This window comes from Podarcis melisellensis, assembly GCF_964234715.1.
Source record: "Podarcis melisellensis genome assembly, chromosome: 4".
In the NCBI taxonomy this organism is placed as follows: Eukaryota; Metazoa; Chordata; class Lepidosauria; order Squamata; family Lacertidae; genus Podarcis; species Podarcis melisellensis.
In genome coordinates this window covers 37480425-37502485 of record NC_138531.1, presented here as the reverse complement: position 1 = coordinate 37502485, position 22061 = coordinate 37480425, and the positions used below count along the sequence as shown (strand labels likewise).

The 22061-nt window shown below is 40.5% G+C and overlaps 1 protein-coding gene and 1 long non-coding RNA gene across 6 annotated transcripts in view; one reads left to right on the top strand and one right to left on the bottom strand.

Moving 5' to 3' along the window:
- SHROOM2 (shroom family member 2) overlaps positions 1-22061 on the bottom strand; it is a 101765-nt gene that overhangs the window by 59844 nt on the left and 19860 nt on the right. The window lies entirely within an intron of this gene.
- Positions 9829-15274, top strand: LOC309367996. Of its 2 annotated transcripts, none has more exons than XR_014167463.1 (2): positions 9829-9969; positions 14920-15274. It is a non-coding gene; the product is annotated as an uncharacterized lncRNA (long non-coding RNA). The 2 variants fall into 2 exon arrangements; XR_014167464.1 differs by having other exon boundaries at positions 9829-10025.

Genomic DNA, 22061 nt, shown 5'->3' with positions numbered 1-22061 from the left:
TCAAAAAAGGGAGAGAGAGGGCCATTAGCTTATCAGCTTCCATTGGTTCAGCTGAAGTGCCCACATTCCTCCACAGACACCTGTATAAACAAGCAAGAGGCTGAGTGCGGAAGCACAGCATCGCATGCTATCTGGTTTCACGTGGAATGATGACTTTGTATCAGGTTCTTGTCCTTGGAGATTTTGCCCCCCCTTTTTTTGTTTCTTCTTAATAATCTCCCAACACAGGAAAAAATAGTTTCAGTTATCAGCCCTTCTTTGTTATCAGCCATGACCTCATGAAAAAAAAATGAAAATATCTCCCACCAGCCAAAAATAGATTGGGGACATCTGGCCTGAACTTTTGTTTTTCATGTTAAAAAAGAAGAAGAAAGGTTGTTAGAATCTGGAATTGTGTGCTTAGGTGTTGCCTGCATGGATGGCTTACTTACCTTTAATGCATGTTTAACTTGCATTTAATGCACTTCTTAAACCAAATGGCACAATGTAGAATTAGGGCAGCCTTGTAATTTTGAAACCTTGCTTGTATTGAAGAGGATTTACATATTACTGGTCAATTCAGAAAACAATTAAATACAGGAAATTAATTAATCTCCCACCCTTCATCCCAAGGCAGCCCAGGGATCCATCATGATGGCTGCCCTGCTCATGATGATCCCACTAGCATGAACGGTAATGATCCTATTTTTTATTTTTCCACAATGTTGACGTACCTGTCTGCCTATGAATTTAGCTTTTCTGTTAAGAGAAAACTAATTTTTATTCAGACATAACTAGTATGTCTCCTTGTCCCCTACTCTTAAAATTCCATTGAGATCCCTATCTCCTTTTTCCAAAGAACTCCAAGGCATATCCTGTGCAAAGTTTGGCTCCCCCCCCTTTGAGCAACAAGCTGGCATGCCACACAAATAACATTCACTCTATTTACACACAGAATGCAAATAAGACAAAGAGATCTGGGTCTTAATGGCCAGTTGGAAGAACAACATCTCTAGCGCACAAGGTCAACGAAGGAATTTAATATTTCAATTCTCTTCTTATATCCACGCTGCCCCCTTCCCCCAGAAGCAGCTTGAAATTCGCCAGGTGCTAGGTGCATTTTGCACCTGGCTATCAGCCACTTGCAACCAAGTGAAGATGCCCAGGCGCTGGGATGGCGCCTGATGTTCCCACCATCTGGAGGTGGCATGCCTTGGGATCTTGACTGTTTTCACACACTAGCAACACATCCTTTAGACTTCCATTGTATTTTATCTGCACAATCAGAATTAATTTCAGGAATCAAAAAGTTGTGTTGAAAAATATGGTTTTCAAGTGGTCTGGCACAAAAATGGCAACTAAGCATTCCGTTTTGGCAACTATAACCCTGGTTTAAGGAGCCATTTGGCACCTAGCTTATTGATCTGAGGTTCTAACACTCCCCAGAAGTCTCACTTAACCAGGAATTGCACAGCAGTGGCTTCTTCCTGCAAAACTTGCTAGAAGAAGCCACTGCCATGGTGCAACCTTGGCAGTGGCATGAGTTCCTTCTACCACCTGAGGCCTTGACTACAGCATTCCTGGGCATATGGTTTTGCACCTGAGGAGTCTTGCCATCCTTTCTATTACAACTTACTAGATACTAACACAATTTATGATTTTGATAAAAACCGACTTCCCCGGTTAAAACCAAAACCAAGAGAATTTCAGAATCTATCATCAAAACATTTGGGAGAATACGTATCAAACTTTGTGGCTGTAAGGCAAGCAAAAGTAGCAAGAAATGTTATGAAGAGACTCCAGTTCTGAAATGTAACTTCCAAATTTCCATGACGTTCTTATACTGATCAAAAATAATATTGACCATTGCTATTTCTTGGAATGCTCTAATATCAAGGGTACAATCCTTTTCATTTGTTAGTTAGTTTATTTCATGAATTATGCTTCATATCTGAATCTGGCTACTGCAGCCCCAGGTTGGAAAACAAGCTGAATACACATGAAGTTACTTTAAAAGCTGCATTTCCACATCTGGAGTATTACCCTTTGCGACCTTTACTGTAAGAGATTTTCTGAACACAGCTTACGGCTTGATTGAACCCTCTTTAGAAGTTACTCCTTTTGAGAAGTCACGCCTGCCTCTTGCGAATCCGAACTGTCTCATTTTTCTGACACTCCCATGTTATAAGAATGCCCATGAACCGCCCTCCCAACAAACATTAAAATATTTGTTTAAATATCAAGTTTGCCACCCAGGTTGAGAAAATCCGTACCTTCTGAAAACCATTTATAAAGTTCATATTTAATTTAGTTCCCATCTCTTTCTCCCAGCCTCTAAGAGAGTGGGGCAAAAATGGTTTATTATTGTGGTTAACATCTGTGGTGTGTTCAAGCATGATTTTATACACAGCGTTTCACCCACAGAGATTTGTGTTCCTTCCGATCTACTTTGGGGAAACCATTTCCTTTACAGTAAACGATAAATATTCGTTTACTGTACCAGTGATTTTGAAAAATGCATTGCAAATAGGTGAAAGGATTCTGGTTTGCTTAGTTTAGCTGTATTTCTATGGTCACTTGAAGAAAAAGCAAAAAAGGAACAGAACAATATGATAAAGGAAAGGTTGCCAGTCTTCTACATAAGAAGCTACAGGGCCCTCCGATCTCAGTGACTGACCTTCCTCGCCAACAAAGGTGGATTATGTACAATAAAACAAAACCAATGACCAAGCTGAATTGTTTATTGCACTACAACTCTCGGCATCTACACTGGAAGGATGCAAACGTTCTTGCTTCATTTGGTTTTCATTTATTGTACGTAATACTATTATTACATTTTTATCCCTCCCTTTCCTTTAAGGACATCAATAAAGCACAAAGGGCACTCCACACACTTTAAACCTCCCATCAATCCTATAAGGTAAATTACTGAGATGGGACGCGGGTGGCGCTGTGGGTAAAACCTCAGCCCCTAGGACTTGCCGATCGCATGGTCGGCGGTTCGAATCCCCACGGCAGGGTGAGCTCCCGTCGTTCGGTCCCAGCTCCTGCCCACCTAGCAGTTTGAAAGCAACCTTAAGTGCAAGTAGATAAATAGGTACCGCTTTATAGCGGGAAGGTAAACGGCGTTTCCGTGTGCTGCTCTGGTGCCGGTTCGCCGGAGCAGCTTCGTCACGCTGGCCACATGACCCGGAAGTGTCTCCGGACAGCGCTGGCTCCCGGCCTCTAGAGTGAGATGAGTGTACAACCCTAGAGTCTGTCAAGACTGGCCCGTACGGGCAGGGGTACCTTTACCTTTAAATTACTGAGAGTGATTGACTGGCCCTTGGTAACCCATTGAGGTCTCCCCATTCTATAGGTTCAGAAAGGACTGCTGCAGTGCCACAAACAACAACAACGAATCACAACAGCCTCATACCTAATGCAGCAAGATAAAGGGATTAGAGAAACAAAGGAGATTTGTATATTTGACTTTATAGAAATGAAGAATTTATAGAAATATTTTCTGTTGTGTAACTCCAACACCAAACATGTTGCAGCAGCCTCCCAATTAACTGAAGCACTGTAGCATACATCACTGGACTTCATCAAATGCGCAATACTTCTCGGCAGGAACTTAATCCCAATTGGTACTGGCCATTCCACTTTTTATTATCCATTACAGGCTCTTTTAAGTGTCCTGAATTGTGCAACCACATTTCCACACAGAAACCACAACAGCAATAGCAGTAAGTGTTAATGTCTGGGGAAGATATCACATTTCTACAAGGTACACCATATTTATACAACTATAAAATTGCCCTTCATCAACATAGATCCCAGGGGAGTTTACAAACATTAAAGAAACTAGCAACGAAAGACAGCTAAAATTATAAACACAAACCAATCAACGTATCTAAAACCCCTCACAAACTGTAGAACAATAATGTAGCAGCTGTTCATAAAAGCCCCCAAACCATGGGTCATGGGTAGGCAAACTAAGGCCCAGGGACCGGATCCGGCCCAATTGCCTTCTAAATCCGGCCCGTAGTGGGGGGAAACTACAAAGAAAGGCTATCCTGTGTCACCCACAGCAAGCGATCCCCACTGTCAGTATAATGAAAAGGGCCTTCCTTCCATTCCAATCTCAAGGCCTGGGTTGGCTGATATGGGGAGAGGAGCTTCATTATATACTTGGTCTTAAACCCATATTTCTTTTTTATTATTACTGATTTCATAAAATCTGTGCATCTCTTGATTGTAAAAAACAACAACCCTCAAAGCGGTTTACAAAATATGTCAATGCTAATTAACACCTTATATTGGACCAAGTAACACATAGGGAACCTGTCATGTGGAAGACATGACTCCATACAGATGTTGCTATCAGCATTTTAGCAGCTGCCTTATGTGGTACCTGAAGTTTCTGGACCATCTTCAAGGATGGCCCCATAAAGAACACATTACACTAATCCAGGTGTGAAGTTTGCTAGAGCATGTAGCACGATGGCAAGGCTATCTCGGTACAGGAACGGCTGTCACTCTCAATCAGCTACAGCCTGGAAATAGGAACCCCTTGCAACTGACACCACCAAGGGCTCAAGTGACAATGCCAGATCCAGGAGTACTCCCCCCCCCCCAGGCTACAAACCTGGTCTTTCAAGGGGTGAGTGATTGTGTCTCTGTCTAGCAGTGATTCAGCATCATTTTACTAGCCCTTATCTGACCCCATTACCACCTCCAGGCTCAGGAATAATCACAGTTTCATCTAGTTCAGATGGTATGGATCAGTGATGGCCAAACTTGGCCCTCCAGCTGTTTTGGGACTACAACTCCCATCATCTCTAGCTAACAGGTCCAGTGGTCGGGGATGATGGGAACTGTAGTCCCAAAACAGCTGGAGGGCCAAGTTTAGCTATCACATGTATAGATGAGTGCAATCCCCATGATGGTGGCACAAAACCTCAAATCCTGATGACTGCTCACAACAGCTTCATATAGATGCTAAACAACATAGCAGACAGAATAAAATCTGCATGAATCCACAGCACAGCTCTCATGGGACCAAGGAGGAGTCCCCCAGTGGTGCTGTCTAATAACAGCCCTGCAGGTTTGACTGAAAACACCACATCATGGTGCCTACAACTCTCAACCTGCTCCAGGAGGTTACCATGGCTGATGGCACCAAAGGCTTGTGGATCAACAGGGTCTTCACATGCCTCCTGTTCCTCTCTCAAGAGAGCTCACTAACCAGAGCTCTCTCAGTACTAAAATAGAATCAAAAGCCAGACTGCAATGGGTTCAAATAATATTTTGCGAGTACTCAGAAAATGTGATTTCCTCACAATTAAAGCACCATCTTGAGGGAAGATGTGACGAATGAAAAAAATGAAGAGTTAGTAAATGTAAAAGATGTACCTTGATTCACTTTCTTCAAAGTAAGTTCTATTGAAATTAGTGTGGTATAACGGGGGACGGGGGGACAGGGATGAAAAGAGTAGGGATAACAAATATCCCAATCTGGATGGTGACCGCCAAAGAATCAATGAACCAAACACTTCTGATTTACCACGGATGAGTGAATTTGGCAAGGACTCGCTCAAGGACAAGTCATTGACATTTCATGTTGGTCATGAAATTTTTGAGACTAAAACTCTGGAGGCTTGCTCTGTGTGGTATAGGAAATACTGAAACATTCAAAGAGAATAAAAGAAGGAAGGAGGAATAAAAAAGAAAGAAAGAAAGAAAGAAAGAAAGAAAGAAAGAAAGAAAGAAAGAAAGAAAGAAAGAAAGAGGGAGGCAGGCAGAAATCTGGAAGCACTCACTTATTCTTTGAAGCCGGACCTAAGTAGATCTGAAGAAAAGAGATGGAAGATTGCCACATAAGCATGGTCAAGGGTCACTTAAGTTTAGGAAGCATGGAGCAAAAACATTGCAAATGTTTACGTTTTCTTCCTTCCGGGCTGAAGCCAGCAGGAGTGTTTTGGCCAGGTGTGACAAGGTGCAGGTGAGGCAGCAAATGTTCAGAGCCAATGACAGATCATGTGGGGTGCATTCAAGACTGGGCCAGACTCACTGAAAGCAGAAAAATTAGTTTCCTCCAGCATTTGTCTGGAGTAAACTGACAGTGTTAAACTCTGAAGGTGGAGGTGTGTGTGAAGTCTGCCCCATGTGGTCTGTGCTAATTTCTGCAGGGATAGGAGGCCTTCTGCAACCCTTGCATGTGGTGTGATGGTGGAGGGTCCTCCTGGGCTGCAGGTAGTCCTGGCAAGGATTTAAAAAGTCTTCAGATGAGGGCAGAGTTATCTCCTTACAAGAAGGATGTGGGGGCCTTGGGCTCCTACATGAAAATCTTCAGTGGCGCAGTCATTTTTCTGTCTGCCTTAGATGGGGCTTCAGGAATGCCACCTTCATGATCCTAGGAGTCTTCTCCATCGAAGGGCGAGAGGGATTGTAGTCCATGACATATGGAACCACTACTGACAAACTATTCATGTATTTGCTTGGAGCCTTTATATGATGGGTTTTCTCAAATGATTTCATAGCAGTTTACAAAAATTCAAGTTAAAAAAAAAAGACAAACAATGGTGGCCTCTTGCGTTGCAGTGAATAGGAGATGGCAGTGGATCGGTCTTTTGTACATTACTCAAGGAAGTATATAATTTCACTTGAAAGGATTAGGGAGGTGCTAACATTTTGTAATGATTCCCCGACCAGTTTTTAATGGGATTTAAACACTATTATCTTATTAGACACTGTTTGGAAGAGCTATACTCCTACTTCATCCCCCCTGCCTTATCAAGCCATCACAAATAACGCATACTGCTGCAGCTACAACACTTGGAAAGTATAATTGCCATGAAATCACTACCTCTTTTCCACATCTGATAGAGGCAACTGCAGGGATTTTTTTATTTTTGCTGCTTTGTCATGAGCTGCCTTCTTTGGATGAAAAGCAGACAATTTTTAAAAGAAATAAATGCAGCAGTAGATAAAATGGGGGGGGGGGGCAGATGGTCTTCAAGAATAATCTTCTTTTATTTTTATTTTACATAATCTGCTTAGGATCATTTGGAGCAACCTGCCCGTAAGATTTGTTACTGGAACACCTCTAACAAAGAGTGAACAGTGTGAATAATTCAAGGCAAGGTTTTTAAGGTAGATAAAACCTGTTGCCTCTGTAATCTAGGCTTATCCAGGAAGACAGAACGCTGTCACTACATTATCAAGCTATGATCAAATATTAATCCTGCGGTTCTGTATTCCCACACTATGTGTAACGAGAAATAAAATTAAAGTTAAATAATGAATTGGGTTCTGAGAGACCAAAGTGTCAAACCATAAGAGAAGGCTGCCTGAGGCATCTTTGCATGAATCGAGAACACAACCATCCCCTGCTACCAGGGGGCAGACTCAAAACAGAGAAAAGCAGAATTAAATAAATAAGAATAAAAATAAGAAATTATTATTTATACCCCGCCCATCTGGCTGGGTTTCCCCAGTCACTCTGGGCGGCTTCCAACAAAATATTTAAAACACAATAAAACATCAAACATTAATAACTTCCCTAAACAGGGCTGTCTTCAGATGTCTTCTAAAAGTCAGATAGTTGTTTATTTCATTGACATCTGATGGGAGAGCGTCCCACAGGGTGGGCGTCACAACCGAGAAGGGTAAGGGCTTTTTTGGAGAGGAAAGATGTTTTTTTACTTTTTCACATTCTAAAATAAAAGGGTAAGTGTAAGAATGGCATGTGCTTCAGGGATCAAACGTTAGGGAAATAATGCTTTTTTAATTAGCAGCAGAGTACGAATTGGTACTGGAGGCTATATGAAACTACACAGACCTCACAGGCATCAAGATTTCAGGACGATGCAATGCTTAGTCATTTACTCCTGAAGTTCAGATATGAAACAAGAAATATATGATGGCTAACCATCTTTTTTTTTAAGCTAGTCACTATGTTTTAGAAAGATAACCTGCAACCGACACTGTGAAAACGATTATTACCGGTACTTTTCATATAAAGGAACGTGGAAAGCATGCTTGATCAAATAGTTGCCCCCTTCCCACCAAAGATTTAAATGCTGAATTAAAAACTTTATATTAGTAAGTTTGCTTCTGAATTTTTGACGTGTTATAAGACTTCAGACTTTGGATTCAAAAAGGTGCCTGGCCTTTTGTCAGAAAAAGGAAAACCTGTGGATTCTACCCATGGTGGTAATTTTTGACAACTGAGGAAGATTTTGTTCAGCTGATCATTTTTTAAAAGTGCTGGAATTAAATGGTGCGTTTGTGTGTGTGAATCTACTCCCCCCCCCCCACAAAACCCCACCTCAGTAGTGTCCCATTCATATTTTTTTTAATGAGAAGCCAGAGCCACAACCCAAAATTTCTCTGCCCAGTTGCACACTGCCTGCAGAAGCCCCAGGTCAAGCAACAATCCTTAACTGATGGGGGAAGTCACAATTCCTCACATCTTAAGAGCTGTAGCTCTCTGCTTCTGTTCCAGTCCGGAAGTGAACAGTGACAGCCCTTTGAACTACATGGTGTTTCTCAGTACTTGGGGCTTGCTGGAGCTTGTCTGGCAGACAGAAGCAGCTGTTTGCAATTCACGCCCTAAGTTATAATATGTTGTTCGTAGTATGAAAACATTCTAGAGACTCTACCATGCCTCCCGACACTGACTTTTAGACATTTCAGATTATTATAATTTATGAATAACTTTCTACATTCATCTCAAAAATGATACACATGCCATAAAAGCAGCTAAAAACAAGTTTTAAAGCAGTATGAAAAGCCAGAGATAGGTATAGCTCAGTTGGCTAGACTTTAACCCAGGGGTCAGCTACCTTTTTCAGCCGTGGGCCGGTCCACCATCCCTCAGACCATGTTGTAGGCCAGACTATATTTTGAAAAAAAAAAGAGAAGAAGAACGAATTCCTGTTCCCCACAAATAACCCAGAGATGCATTTTAAGTAAAAGCACACATTCTACTCATGTAAAAACATGCTGATTCCCAGACTGTCCGCGGGCTGCATTTAGAAGGCGATTGGGTCGCATCCGGCCCCTGGGCCTTATGTTGCCTGCCCCTGCTTTAACAGTTAGAGGATGGTGTTGGTAACGGCAAGGTTGCAGGTTTGATCCCCGTAAGGGACAGCAGCACATTACTGCATTGCAGGGGTTGGAACAGATGATCCTCAGGGTCCCTTCCAACTCTTGTTTGTTTGTTTCCAAACGGAGAAACCATTTCATCCCTACTCATTTGTTGTATGTGTGTACATACAACCACAAGCTAACAGTGGCTGCCCAACCCTTGACCTCTACCCAAAGAAAAAGGTTGCAGAAGTATAGGTGCTACAGCAGAATGTTAGAAGGATGTTGGAATGAAGTTATGTGGTTTTAGCAGAAATGTTATAAAGGATTAAGAAAAAATAGACTGTTAATTGGTGAAAGGAGGGAAAGTATAGTTACATTATATTAAGATAAATTATAGGACAAAAACTGGGAAAGATGGAAAGGATTTGCTGAAATAGCTAACCGAACTAGAATACAAAAAAGGGAGGTGTGAGGAGGTCAAGGAAACAAGCAAATGAAAGATAAGTTATGGGAAGGTTCGTTGTGTTTTTTTAATTGTTTCTATTTTTCTGTTTTTTCTTTCTTTTTCTTATTGTGATGTGATGTGTTGTGTTGTCTTGTTTTTGTTCAATTTGGTGTTTTCGCTTTTTTCTTTTTGTAACCTTTAAAACTTTAATAAATATTATTTTTTTAAAAAAAGAAGTATAGGTGCTACAGCAATGCAGTAGAACGAACTGAACACTCTTAGAATTTACACATATGAACTGATATTGGCCAACTGAACACATACAATGCTGCTGCTGTTTTATTTCAAGAACAGGCAACCATTCTCTTAAGTTCGTTTCCTGGCAATGCAGAGGACTGCTTTTGAAAGGGTGATCAGGAGTTCTTCATGCACAGCCTTTTTGTTATCATGCAAAGCACGAACTAAAGGTATAATAAATTATTTGCAGGTGGAAAGGATGCTGAATAGCCATGGGGGAAGAAAGGTACCTTTAAATATAAACATGGTGGTAAACAGAAGTTCAGATTTAAAAACTCGTCTGGGGGAACAGGAATTACAGAGCCATTTTTTGCAAATTTCTCAGAAACATATGACCCAGACATTCAGTTGCACCCGTTTCTATGAAAGAAGCCAAAGCTTCTTTCTATTGCTGAGTTATTAATTGGTAACATGAATCCTCTATAGTGGTGTAGTGTTACACCGAAGCCCTTTATTCCACTCCATCCAGAAACAGGACACTTTCTTTTTCTTCTTCAGGACAATTAACTAGATTAGAAACTAATGGATGAAGCTCCTCAATTATATACAAGGTTAAGAGCACATTAATTTGCTTTCCTTGCAAATTTATAAGGCATTTTCACTTGGAAGAACAGAAGACAACCACTCCACCATGTTTGCTGAAAAAACTAACATTTCATCAACATGTCCAGTTAAAATATGCACACAGACTTTCAGTATGACACAATCCCGTTTCCTAAAAAGAATGTGCTCCTGCTAGTATATTCCAAATATGGATGGGCCCTTGGATCTCCAGTTCTGGCTATGCAACATATTTCATTGACAAATATTTCATACCTGACACTATATTATATTCTGAACGTTGATGAGGATGAACACTGGTCTTCAACACCTGTGTGGACATGCACTACTGAACAGTGGCCTAATTCAAAGTGTGTTACAGCAGCAGTACTACCACTATAGGTAGAAAAAGAAAAAAGAAATGAGCCCAGAAGTGCATGTTTGGGTTTAAGGTTGGGCCTAGGTCTGGAAAGGTTCAAAATTACTGGCACTGACTATGCATTTAACATTCCGTTACTAACACCAGAAAAAGCTGCCTTTTGTAATGGGAGTATTTTTATTTGTTTGCTTATTAAATTTGTATACTGTACCGCCCTATATCTGTAGGTCTCAGGGCAGTTTACAACAAAAAATCGTAATAGAAAAAAGCACAGAATACATAATAAAAACAAAAGCAAAGACAATCCAATAATCCCCACTTCCACAACACATTTTTAAAAAGGTATTAGCTGTCAATCAGCCAAAGGCCTGGTTGAAGAGGAGCGGTATTGCCTGGTCCCCAAAGGTGTATAATGAAGGCGCCAGCACAACTTCCTTAGGGAGGGCATTCCACACGCAGGAGCCACTACAGAAAAGGCCTATTCTTGTCCTGCCACCTTCTGGACCTCTCGTCCACAATTTGATATACAGATTTATTAAATATGCACTTTTAGAGCAAGCCACAGTTCCATGAACAATGGGAAACTGTGGTTGGTTCAAAAGCAAAACAGGAAACTTTTGGTGTGCTCCTCTCATTCATAAAGAGGAGATGGGTTAGGGGGAACATACAAGCCCAAGGTCTGCATAGGCTTATACAGTACCTTTAATAGCAAACCATGGTTTGCGGTCCTGTCTAAACTGGATGTTCGTATGTTAAAGACCAGCCTTCTGTTTCCATAAGCCTTGTGTTATGAAGGCTGTTTTCCCCACAGCACCCACTGGCACAGAGCTCTGCACATATACAGGGATACTTTTTCTAGCTACATGGCAGATGAAGCATTGAATTTAGAAGGATTTTTTTTCTCACCAAATGCAGTACAACTTGCAATGCTCGTAGGAAAAGCCTTAGCAGCCAACACATAAACAATTTACGTGCTTTACAAATACGAACCTTGTCTGTTTGGTGATACTTTAGAACATTATTCCTGTAGTAGTCTAAACATGGAGGGAAATATGCATCACATTAATCTAAAGAAGTGCTTGGAGCAGGAAAATATTATTACTCAGATTTCTACAAAAGAAAGGGACTAACAAGCTAACACAAAAGTGCTACAGTGGAGGATTTTATCCTAAAGGCTAATGTAATGCAAATATTTGGTTTGGCACAGACCACTTAAAAAAAACACAGTGTTAAACGCACTAACAGTGCAGTCTTATGTGGACTACTCAGAAGTAAGCCCCATTTGCTTCAATGGGGTATACCACCAGGAATAAATATATAAATACACACTCTCACTCTCTATATATGCCTAAAGCAGTCATTCTTCTGCATTGGCTTGAAGACAAGCAATTTTCTCAAAAAGTAAAAACAAGAGTAGATTTTTTTCATTAAGAACAGCTGAATGTTAATTACACTTAAGGCATCTCCTTATAAAAACAACTTGTCAGAATCTAGGAGCGGCCACATTAAAGTAGCTCACTCGACAGAAATGACCTTTCACATAGAACAACAGCTCAATTGAAGGTGGCTGAGTAAAGTCTGGACTAGCAAGACAGAGGAGTACAACTGGGAAAGTCCCTAACAATCATTATTACATTGGTGGGATCTCAAACTGTGATGCGGACTGTCAGTCCCATGAAGTTTTCTTGTTACGTTTAACAATGCTGGTTAACAAATGGCTGAACTCAAGTTTGCAAAAGTTGGCCTGGTGCACACGACACGGTAAACCAAACTATGGCTAACTGTGGCACGGTTCTGGACAGGATTTTGTGGTTCTTTTTGTCCCAGCTTCACACTGGGCTAAACCAAAGTTGGGCTTAGTGTGTTATTCAAAGCAGGACTCCTGGCCTGTTTTGGGCTACAGTTTGTGGTTAGTGAGGACTAAATTTGACCTTGAGTCCTGAGTTTGGGTTACATGTTAAGCCAAACCCTGACTTAGCTCACCAGAGAGGACCAAATTGGCTGCAAGCACTTGCATGGTCCTGATAAGCCACTGTTCGGCTTACTGTGTTGTGCAAACCAGGCCAAGGCACCATACGCAATGCACTTCAGTGCTTTCTAAAAGTCTTCTAACCAAAAGATGCAAAGAAAATGTAGCATGGCATCCAACTAAGTCACTGGCTCAGAATGACTAAAGAATATGACTCTGCATTTCTATCATGCCTTAAAAAGAAGATAAAGACATATCCTCCACACATTATTTTAAACCCACCATTCCTCTAAGGCGGAGCTTTTCAAACTTTTCATGTTGGTAACACACTTTTTAGACATGCATCATTTCGCAACAAAGCAATTCAGTTTTACAGTGATACCTCGGGTTAAGTACTTAATTCGTTCTGAAGATCTGTTCTTAACCTGAAACTGCTCTTAACCTGAAGCACCACTTTAGCTAATGGGGCCTCCTGCTGCCGCCGCGCCACAGTAGCACGATTTCTGTTCTTATCCTGAAGCAATGTTCTTAACCTGAAGTACTATTTCTGGGTTAGCGGAGTTTGTAACCTGAAACGTATGTAACCTGAAGCGTATGTAACCCGAGGTACCACTGTACTAGCAAACTGGAGGTTACACCAATACCTTTCCAGCTCTGGGAGGAGCGTGGGGAGAGTTCACGCGACACACCTACACATTGCAGCCAATACAATAACGTGTTGTGACACACAGTTTGGAAAGCTCTGCTCTAAGGAGCTAACAAAGATTTTTAGCTTCACAACAATCCTGTAAGCAAGGTTACAGGCATCTAAACACAGAGGGTTCCTGCCTGATGCTATTAGGCGAGGCCTTTCAAAGCATAGACGCTGCCACACTTAAAAGAGCAACTTCTCACAGAGGCACATGAAAGGTGCAGTATTAAAACTCGTCTAAAAATGAACCTACCATGATAAACATGCAGAATGCAAGAAGCAGCCTGGATGAAATCTGCTTGAACTGTCATGAGTCTTGCCTCCCACAGTCTTCAGTGCCAAACACAAACCAGGGAGACTATTTAAAGAAAACAACAAAACCTACTATTTTCAAGCTACGCTTCAAACACACACACAGGTCACAAAATGGGAGTATTTTACAGATCTCTGAAAAATACATAAGCATTTACAGGTGTTTATAGTTACAAAATATGCTAGGCTGTGGAGAAATGGGGACTGTTTTTTATTTCCTTGACTGGCTGTGCCGTAATTTATTTAGGAGTTCACCTTAAACTCAAGGTTATTGTGTATTACTGGCCCCAAGCAGAGTTATTTGAACACATGCCAACCCTGAGCAATAAGTTACTGGATTTCATGCTCCATGAGGGGTATTTTAAACATAATTCATGGCCTTCATTTCAGATCAAAAGCACCAAAGGAGTGCAGAGAATTAGATTACAGATATTACCGACTGACTAAAGGAGTTAGGGAAGGCAAAGTCACAGTCACCTACCTTCAGAATACATTCCTCCATGTGTATATGTGTGTATGCACACAAACACAAAGCAGTAAAGTTAAACTTTGCATTTTAACAATATTGCCTCAGTTATAAAAGTTCGCAATTAACTCCAGCAGAGTCTCGTGTCCCTCGTCTGTCTTAATTTAAGATGGGATGTTGTTTTCTGCTGTTGCCCGTTTTGTATAATGAAACAACAGATGGATTAAAGTGAAAGACATTTACAAAAAAAAAAGAAGAAAAAAAGAATGCCACAGAGCTGGAAAATGCTCAGGAAAGTGCAATCAAAAGGATGAGGGTGCAATTCCTCTATGAGGGAAGGCTTGCTTTTTAGCTTACCCAAAAATGGCAAGACGGGACAGGACAAAGGTTTCTACAAGGTGTGGGCACTGTTTCTCCTATTCTCATAACCAAAGACCCAAGGTCATCCAATGATGCTTAATTGTGTGAGACGCAAGACAGACAAAAGGAAGCACATGCTTCAACTATGGAACTCACTGCAACAAGAGGCGGCGACAATACCAACCCAGAGGGCTTTAAAAGGAAATCAGACAAATTCACAAATGATATGCTACTAACAAGTATGCCCCTAAATACTAGTCACTGTGAAACAACAGTGGGCAAGGGCTATTACCTTCACATTTGTGTACTTGCCATGTGCTTGATACAGGGTGCATATTCCTTTACTAGGACTCTTATTTATTTGGAGTAGATACTAAATAAGCTCCTTCTCTCTCTCTCTTAGAATTATGCTTCTTCCCACTCAAAACCATGCAGTACCCAAAGTACTGCATGAAACAGGAATGTATTTGCTGAAACATCAATATCCATTTTAAAAGGCGCAACCAACTTCCTCTGGTTCTTTTCCTTTTTTCTCAAGCCAGCTGCATCTGTACCTTAGGGATGTCCTTCCCACTTAGAAAAACATGCAGTGTTGCCAGTATTCTCAGATTTCTCTCCTGGACAGAACATTTATCAGAAACGCATGTCTGAGCCAATGTTAAAGCTAAATTCTAAGTAGTAAATTTATTTGCTCAGCGCCATTGTTCATTTCAAGGAATCAGCCACTTATGTGAATAAATTAGCAAAGTGAGCCTCTTTTCCTAACTTTGAAAGCAGTTCTGTGAGAACCAAGAGTGTATCATCCCTCACAACTATCCAAATAAATAATAGCACTAGAATTCGGTGAATATCTCCTATCCCAGGACCAACTGCAAATAAAGTGTAGTGGTACCTCAGGTTACATACGCTTCAGGTTACATACGATTCAGGTTACAGACACCGCTAACCCAGAAATATTACCTCGGGTTTAGAACTTTGCTTCAGGATGAGAACAGAAATTGTGCTCCGGCAGCGCAAGGCCCCATTAGCTAAAGTGGTGCTTCAGGTTAAGAACAGTTTCAGGTTAAGAACAGACCCCTGGAACGAATTAAGTACTTAACCCGAGGTACCACTGTACTGCAAATATAGAATAATAGGTAACCATGCCTTTGTAAGTAAAACGTGTGTGTGACTGTTGACAGGCGCACCATTTTCAGCTCTGAAAGGGGGCAGAATGGGGCAAGGCAGAACAGACAAGAATGGACTTCCATGCATCCTGCTAACATGCACAGTGGCCAGAAATGGAACCTCAGCATAAGTGGGAATTCTCCCATAAACAAATAAGGCCCACTAGCATTTTTAGTAACTTCTGAAGTATAGCAGCAGGTAGTATTGGAATCTCAATCACAACAAGGCAAACATCTGCTTGGCCTAGGAATTTTTTCTTCCTATGTACATAAAAATGTAAGTCCATCATCACACAACCCCTGTTGAAGGATCTGTAGTGCTGCAATACCATTGAGCAATGAAATGATTTCCCCTGAAATCCCTCTTTTCAGTCCTGTGTCTCATACTCCTGAGACACTAGTGATTCTTAAGTAGTAAATTATAAGCTAGTAGATCCTGCAGATTAATTTTCAAGTTGCTGGTGGTTTATGCATTAGGTGTGTATGAGGTAGGAAAGCAAATTATTGCTCGATGTGCAACCAATGTTCATATTCCTCCTGGCCATGAGCTTCTCCCAAATGAGAATGCCTATCCTTTTATATTTAAGGGATAGCTATATTTAAACCAGAATTTTATGCACAATAGAAGGTAATGTGTTAAGTTTTACTGATATCCATCTGTGCATACTTTCTGAAGTAGACTTAGTGGCACCAAAAGCCTGGCTAGAAGATCATAGGAAACGTAGTATGACCTATACATTTATTTATTTCTAGAAGTATTTATTTACTTACTATCCTAAGGACCTCTTCCCACATTATATTAGTAGTACTAAGAAAGCTGAAACAGGTCTAACTTGTTCTCATGCCTTAGTACAACTAACAAAACACAAAGCTGTCCCTTCCCAATTACATCATCTAGCTGGACAGAAGGAATTCTTCCTACCGCCGCAATACTGGTTGGCTGAACACAGTGTAAAAGTGTGAATGCAACAAACAGGCATTTTACGAGTGCACCTATCTGATACACATGTTTTTGGAGAGTTGGAATTGGCCACACTCTTCAATGCACACTTGGTGACAAAGCTGAATCTCCTGGTGTATATAATGTGTGAAAGAGAAGCAGGATAGAATTACTTGATTTGTTGAGCAAATAGCATGAGGCCCTTATCAGTTCACACAGCTTCTTGTTGGCCCACAAGCAAACGGACAGTAACAATATCAAAGTGTTAAATTAAACTAACATTTATTTATTTATTCAAAATATACCAACACAAGCACTGCATAAACACTGTAACTTTTATAGCTAGAGACAGGAGGAAAGGTAATGTCGCAAAATCCCATAAAGTGCTGGTAAGTAGGTTTTATATGAATATGTGGTGCTACCTTAATTCAGTCAGTGCAGTCACCCACTGCCTCAATGCATCCAGCTCTGATTTGCAGCAGAGAGAGGTTCCAAGGCCTGCTTTAACTGGACATATTGATGACTGTGCTTAGGAAATGCTCTGTTACTACTGAGCTATATTCTTCCATGTATTGCAGCCAGATGGATCTTGTTACCAGGTAGGAAAGTGGAAGGGTATAACATGTCTCATAAAATAAATCTTTAATGTCTCTCTGGCAAGATGCATGTCACTGCACACAAGAATCTCCACAAATTTACCTGCTGGTTTGAGGGGCAGGATTTTAAAATAGAGTAAATTTAAGCCTCCTTGCTAGCGCCACATTTTAAAAGTTTGAGAAACATTCTTGTTACAAAGAGATACATACACATACATACATATACATACATATACATCCTGAACATAAATCCCCCCAGGATAGCTGGAGATAGATTGTCCAACACAACAAAAAAGCATTCCTTGTCATTCTTTCAGATAAACTAAATAAACTTGACTTGAACATTTCTTTCCACAAGATGCTTGTTAGGTAACTACTTCTTGAATTAATAGGTCACATAAAGATTGAGGAAGCCTATAATGGAAGACTACTTTTTGAAAAAAACAATGAAACTTCAAGCTAGATTACTAAAACAAACAGAAACAACAACAACAACAGCTATGTACATTTTAATTAAACAAAGCCATATGGCAGAGGATAGACTGAATTGTGTCACAAGATGTTCTGTTTCAAGATCATGCAACAATTCCTGGCACTGTTGCTTATAAAAACCCCAGAATTATACCCCTTTTCCCACCACCAAGACACTAAAAAAGTAAAAGGAAACACATTCCTGAGCCCCCACGATAAAAATGGCTCAGCGTGTGGAATGCAAGGCGAACATTCCTGTAGGAACTCAAAGGTCTGATTTAACTTTGGAGCAGTAGCCATAGCTTCAGGGGAGTGGGGAAATGGAGACCTTGAATGTTGGTCTTTGCCTCCAAATCCCTTGCTCCCAACACCACCACATTGTCTATCATTGTCTTTTGTAGAAGGGGAAATAGCAGCTTCCTTAAGGCAGGGCACAAAGGCAGAATTCATCCCGCATTGTGGGAGAAGAAACCAAATGCTGAAAATATACCTTGTTTGAGGAGAGTCCATTTTACTGTCTTTCTTTTTTTTTTTTTTACTCTGGAATGTGAAAGACCAAATCTCTCTAAACAAACAAGAGTAATTTATTTACTGTTTGTTAAATTATCTCAGTATCATTGCCAGGAGTGGCTTCCGTCCAGCTTTTAAAAGCCTAAACCATGTGATTTTCTCAAGAACAGAGGTTCTATGGTTTAGAAAATAAATACCAATGGACAGCTGGCGGGTTTGGAGAAGCGCATAGGGCTCTGTGTTACGAGTGACCGTATTTGCAGACAAGGCTGTTCTGCCTCCATGCTTTCCACACCTATGTGAGAAAGGTGAAAGCTTGAAACATGGCATTTTAAAAAATGAAATTTAGGCTTAGAAACCATGTGGTTTCTGCTTATATGTTACATTTTTGCCACACGTAGACTCTGTGCATGTGTGATCTCCATGATCGATTTCTGTCACTCACTGTTCAAGTTTGCCCAAAAGTGTCGAGTAAAGAGAAAAAGGCTTGAAAACAAGAAAATATTTGCTTCTTGCAACAGCATATTCCCAAAAAGGTGAACAGAACACTGTCCATTTAAAAGCCTATGTGATTAAGTGCAACTTTTCTCCCTCTCTTACACACACACACACACACACACACACACACACACACACACCAGTTAATTCAACCTATTTTGTCTATCAAAGATGAACTTGTATAAGAAATTGATTTAGGAAAGAAAAGCCCCCCATTATTTTGCATGTTAAATAAAACAGAAAAATAAAGCTTTAAAGTGAATTATATTATTTATGAGAAGTTTCCAGCCACATTAGTTTGTAGGATAATTTTTAAAAATCAGCACATTGATGGGACACAATATCTTTACTAGGACAAATCATGAAGCTACAAAGCAGCCAGCAGCATTTGTAGGACCTTTTTCAGGCTGGTTCATATTAAAGAAAAATAGTGAAGAGGGCTGGCGCAGGCCACAGCAGAAAATTTCAGAATTAACAATGGAAACTCATGAGACTGTTTGCATGGCATGGGGTTGTGGTATATGCGTGGGAGGAAGAAGTGTTACAAGCTTCTACTGAGTCACCTTTCCATCCCAGCCCTCAAAAACACTTGAGCTCTGGGGGTGAGAGTTAGGAAAATTGAAGCCAACAAGATCATAACCTGTTAGCTCTATCTACAACCTGCAACAAGATTGTGTCATGCTAAAATACAGGCAGAACTGTCAGCAGGACTCTAAAGTGTGAAAACATGGAACTATACTCAGTACAGTGGTACCTCAGGTTACATACGCTTCAGGTTACATATGCTTCAGGTTACAGACTCCGCTAACCCATAAATAGTGCTTCAGGTTAAGAACAGTTTCAGGTTAAGAACGGACCTCTGGAACGAATTAAGTACTTAACCCGAGGTACTGCTGTACTCTGAGTACAGCATGACATAAAATCCATTGTTCAACATGGTTGAGCATGGGCCAAAGTATTCCATGGCTTGGTGGAGCTATAGCCATTTGAGAAATAATGCAGCAGCAGCCCATCTATCATGCAACTCAGTACAGGGAGCAACATTTATCTACCAACCAGATTTACTGAGTTTCTAAAACACGTAACTCACATATCAAAGGCACAATCATCTGGGGAGTCATCGTCTGGGCAGTAAGAATATGTTTTGGCTTTAGATACTGTCTTATTTTCTCTGTTCAAGCCGAGAACATTTCTTCCCATTACATTCTGAACTGTCTAGCATTAAGCCCAGTGCTTTCAATTATATCGTGTTAGTTGCCAGCTTCTGTGCTTCCATGCAAACTCTAGAACAAACTTCCCCACCACACCAAAAAAAAAGCTCTCAACCGTAAGAGCAAACGACGATCATAACTGAGTTTTTAATGTTTTACAAGATACAGTACAATTCTAAACTTTATTTAGGTTCTCATTTTGCGCTGTATAAGATTTGCATGGGGACTGGCATCTTTCGTAACCATCACTTGGTGTGTGTGTGTGTGGATTCCTGTGCCTAACAGTGGATCCCTGTGCCTAAAAAACAGAGTTCATTTTCTGTAAGGTGTACGTGTGTGTGTATGCACACATGTACATTTAACAACCTCAGCAACATTACCCCGGTTACCTTAAGCTCCATTAATCTTAATGCAGTCCTGCAAAACAAAACAGTTTCCTTTAACAACCGGATTCTTGACCTTCTGCTACTCTGGTGCCTGAATGGGGGTCGCGGTGGAAAGGATACTGTCCAATCCAGACCGAGAGCTGCAGTATTAAAAACAGCACACGTGCCACAGAATAGCCAGGAGAAAAGACGAACTCTTTCCCCGTAACACCACCATGGCAACAGGGCCCGTTTGCATTCCTCTTCCGTGCTCTCAGAGCATTAGTAATTCAAATTCACAGAAAATGCTCTTTTTATAGTATCTGTCTATTATGGAGGTGATCAGGAATATATAAATATATATGCACATCATTTCCAGTACAGGTCAGTCTTCAAACCCAACCCCAAATATCTAAAAAATGCAAACAGATTTTAGAAGGTGAAGGTGGAAAAGGCAGTTTGTGACAATTATTTTTTTCCCCTCTCTGTGAAAAACAATCCTGGAGCCTCAGAACTTGGCTTCTTACTAAATTCTTCCCTCACATATATTGAGTAGTTAATTCTACTGGATAATCAATGAAGAACCGGCATGCATTATTGCTATGGATGCTAATTTAAATCTTTTCCCTTTTCCATATTTATTAGAAGCACAACTGCAGTTCAAAAGATAACAGAACATGATTTTGTTCTGACCATTGCTTGGTTATCTTGGTGTACTACTTCACAATTTTTTCACCTGCCTGTTTTAGCAACTAAAACCATAGAACCATAGCGTTGGCAGGTACCCTAAGGGGTCATCTAGTCCAACCCCCTGAAATGTAGGAGTCTTTTGCCAAACATGGGGTTTTTAAACCACGACCCTGAGATTAAGAGTCTCATGCTTTATTGACTGAGCTATACCTGCTGAGCTAAATGCACTTCTAGACGATGTACGATTCTCAACTGTATCTTTTATTGCTTCTTTTATTTCCTTTGTACTGTATTTTTATTATGCTACAATTTGGGCTTCCATTGAATTCTAACTGTAATAACAATAAAATACATATCTAAGAGAGGGGTGAGAAAGAAGCATTAAAAACGCAATCAAAAACAAATAGGAATATTTAATGCAATGGGTGAGCAGTTTCCCATCATCAACGACGATTCCACAGACCACATGAATGAAGCTTATATGGGCCACTGGTGGACTTCATGGGTCATAGTTTGGGAACCCATAGCCTAGGATATAATCACCAAAAAATAAATAAAAATGAAGCTATCCTCTGTTACTGAGATGCTTCCAGACTAGAGTTTTTAGCACTACACAGTCATTGCTCTCCCACAACGTAACTTTCTCTACTGCAGTAGGCACACCCCTCAAATTTTCTCTCATGTAACTTTTCCACATTATTAACAGCTAGTGTGGAAGTACCCTGGCTGGTCGCTCATTGTCCGCCATCTCCACTAATAAAGATTTATGCAATGCTTAATTCTATTACTGCAAGCTGTCCAAAGTGTGGAGGGTGTGGAGGAGCTAAAAATACCTTTTTAATAATGCATTCTTTAATTTGTGGCTTTAATATAGTTCCAAATAACTCAAGACCGGTACACCTAATAATACATTGCTATACTTAATACAGTCTAGAATGATGATTGTTTACCTCACAAATGTTGTCATGCAGGTCCACTGTAATACTTGTGGTAAAAAAAAATAATTAACTCCTTTGTGGGTTGTTGTGATGAGTTTGCAAACAGATTTCTTGTGGAACAGCAGGGATTCCTGTGTAAAGGAGCCCTTATTCCAATAGT